This window comes from Armigeres subalbatus, chromosome 3 (assembly GCF_024139115.2).
Source record: "Armigeres subalbatus isolate Guangzhou_Male chromosome 3, GZ_Asu_2, whole genome shotgun sequence".
Taxonomy (NCBI): Eukaryota; Metazoa; Arthropoda; class Insecta; order Diptera; family Culicidae; genus Armigeres; species Armigeres subalbatus.
The window spans coordinates 303,860,095-303,863,424 of record NC_085141.1 but is presented as its reverse complement, the minus strand read 5'-3'; the positions used below and the strand labels follow the sequence as shown (position 1 = coordinate 303,863,424).

General features: G+C 38.8%; 1 long non-coding RNA gene across 1 annotated transcript; it reads left to right on the top strand.

Moving 5' to 3' along the window:
- Nucleotides 1-718: 718 nt before the first annotated feature.
- Nucleotides 719-2,617, top strand: LOC134220581 (uncharacterized). Its single transcript, XR_009981963.1, has 2 exons — nucleotides 719-1,051; nucleotides 2,538-2,617. It is a non-coding gene; the product is annotated as an uncharacterized LOC134220581 (long non-coding RNA).
- Nucleotides 2,618-3,330: the final 713 nt, after the last annotated feature.

Genomic DNA, 3,330 nt, shown 5'->3' with positions numbered 1-3,330 from the left:
TGATTTGGATTGGTTTGGATTGGTTTGGATTGGTTTGGATTGGTTTAGATTGGATTTGGATTAGGTTTGGATTGGATTTGGATTGCATTTGGATTGGATTTAGATTGGATTTGGTTTGGATTGGATTTGGTTTGGATTGGATTTGGTTTGGATTGGATTTGGATTGGATTTGGATTGGATTTGGTTTGGATTTGGATTGTATTTGGATTGGATTCGGATTGGATTTGGATTGGATTTTGATTGGATTGGGTTTGGATTGGATCTTGATTGGATTTGGACGGATTTGGATTGGATTTGTATACTTTCATAGTATTTAAATACTTGCACTAACTTACACATGTGCGAGTCTTTATATTTAAAGGCCAGTATCGACTTGAAAAGTAGAGAGGTTACGGAATTTTGTTCAATATTACCAAGCGGAATTTTGACAACTGATCTGCATGGAGCAAAATGTCACTTGTACTTACGGAATAATCGAGCAGAATATTTTTCCGAAAGTAAAGTGACAGCTCAATACTTTGCGTGGGGACCTTACAAATTCAATTTTATTTTTTGTTCTTGTCAGGTGGATACTGTTTAAAGAATTTTGTTTCGATTCTTTACTTTTCCGATTCAGTAAACGGAATTTAACATGTGATTGAGATAGAAAAAGAAATTTCTTTTGAACACGATACCAACCTTAAATATTGAATTTTCTCGGATTTTAACCACATAGTTCACATTTTCTACTGTTGTGATTTTGCTATAATCTGTGACGTCACGCTTAAAACTGACAGATGCATGCATGACAGGCCGGAAGCGAAACGTCAACGAAGCGCGCACGACGTCTTTCGCGATTCATCCCCGTGTATCAACCAACCGCGAGAGTGAAGTACGTTGTGCAAGTACCCAACTTCTCGGAACATTTTCAGTCATTCGCGGCGCGACATCGAGAGTTTAGTGATCGTCGAGTGTGTGGAGCAAATTGTACGGTCGAGCTAGCAAAATGGCGTCAATACTGCGAAAATCCGGTCTGGTTTTGGCCGATTTGGCTGCCAAATCATCGCCCAGGGTAAGTCACGCGATTGTCCACAAGGTCATTTGGACAAGCGAAAGGATACTTCGATTGGTTTGACTTTGGAAAAGACCTCTTTCTCGAGCGAAGCTGCGGTTCAGCGAGCCCCCAGCTTTATGTAACAATCTTTTGCACTTTGGTCCGTCGCAATATCGGCTGTCAGTGTTTGGGGAGTTTGTCTTGGACGGTTTTGCTCTCGTTGCTGCACGATAGAAGCAGCTGTTGACTCTCTTCTATTCTAAAATTAACGTATTCCGAATGAGACGGATTCTCATCGCCACCGAAATCGTTAAAGGGGAAAGCAACAATAACAACGGCATTATATCAACCGAGTAGGCGGTGGTGGCATTCCACTTGGTAAACAAATCGAGTCAGCTGTTTGATATGCCATGATGGGATCTTATTGGACCAGTGTGTTCCAGTTTTCAGACGAAACTATTTCTCTGACTGCCGACACGCGGGTGAACGCTGATAACCTCTGATTGTTGTTTTTAGCCCATAAAGTAGTTTTAGAAAGCGTGTACCTACAATGTATTAATGCGTGATTTTATGAAATTTCAATCCTATATATGATACGTCCTTGCGTTTGTAGCGGATGACTAGATCATGAAAGCCATTCCAAACCATTCGAGTAACTGTGCAAAGTGATATTACCCACAGTCCTACATACATCGTATTTTGATAGAACCATTCGAAGGTATTTTATGTGACTTCTTGAAGTTTGTATTCCACGACCTTCTTTGATCGGTTTATTTTTTTAGTGGCAGGCATCGTTTAAAACATCAGATATTTGCAGTCAAACCTCCATGAGTCAATATTGGAGGGACCATCGACTCATGGAGGTTCAACTGTATTACAAATTACAATTTATTGAATCTCAGTTTTATTGATAGAAAACATCCTCGGGGATCGGGGACCTAGAATCGAACTCGCCATCTCCGGATTGGCAATCCTACGCCTTTGCTCGCAAGGCTACTTTGGACCCCTCTGACATTGATGCAGATGCTAATTTTTGGAGACGCTGTATCACGTTCGCTTGTGACGTCAGACCCCTCCTAGTTAGTTATCATGTGTTCGCTTGGACTATAGCACGAGTTAATCTATTATGGCTATTTCGTGAAACCGGTCGAGTGCTAAGTTGATTCATTCATATCATGGATTGTCGTCAACCGGTTTTTTTTATCACTGCAGTTGGGAATTTTGTTTATCCTATTTTTGCCTTACTAGAACGCCCAGTGGAAACGAATGGTTACAGGCCTTATAAAAATGGTTATAGGATTTTGTAAAACGTACAGAAAGTTGTGTTCTATTCAATGCAGTTTAATGAATTGCAGTGATATATGTATGATGGTGTGTAAATTCACATGCGTACTCTTACGGACTCACCTATGTCCTTTTCCTGTCCTACTACTGTAACACTAGAAAGGCATCATCATCTTACCCCAAATTAATTGCTTTTTTATTTCTCAACTTTTTTTTGCAGATATTGGGAAGTGCCGGCCAGCGGCGTAATCTGAACGTACAGGAGCATGTGTCATACACATTTTTAAACGAAGCGGGTATCCCAACGCCAAAGTAAGTGCCAAAGTGAATGTGTCCGCTACAAGCCCCTACAATTGAAATGCAATGTTCATAAGTTTGTGTGCTACTATAATTTCTTTACAGTTATTTCAAAATTTCCTCATTTGATACCTATCTTCTCTTACTCCACACTCCACTCCCTTACGTGCTATATTAAACTGCAACGGTAATTGTTTAAGGCTCTATAAACCGTAATCAATTTTACAATGACGATGATTTTCAGTCATTCACACTAATACTAATGCAAATTTATCATAAAATGAATATTTTACTGCTATTTTTGGACTTTCTTTAGTCACTGCATAATCATTGCATTTTTAAATGAATTGTTTACTTACAAACTAATTATTTTTTGAAAACAAAGCTCGAAAATCACTCAAAACTGCTTTTTTCCTAGTCCATCGTGCGTACGTTTCTCGAACACATACTAACTCCAAACATTCGGATCAAACACATACAGTTATCGTTAACTTACAATAAATTTTTTATTTGATTTATTTAGGCCGTTTTCTAGATTTAATCACTCCTAAACACAATTCACTAATCAAGTTCCACTTTTTTCTTCAATCTTGAAACATAATTTCTTCACTTCTCGTCGAAAAACAAAAGAAAACTGCTTCAGAAAAATTGAAGTGAGACACAAACTTGACGACCGTATTGCGAATGCAGCAACATTCGGAATTCTCAAATTCACT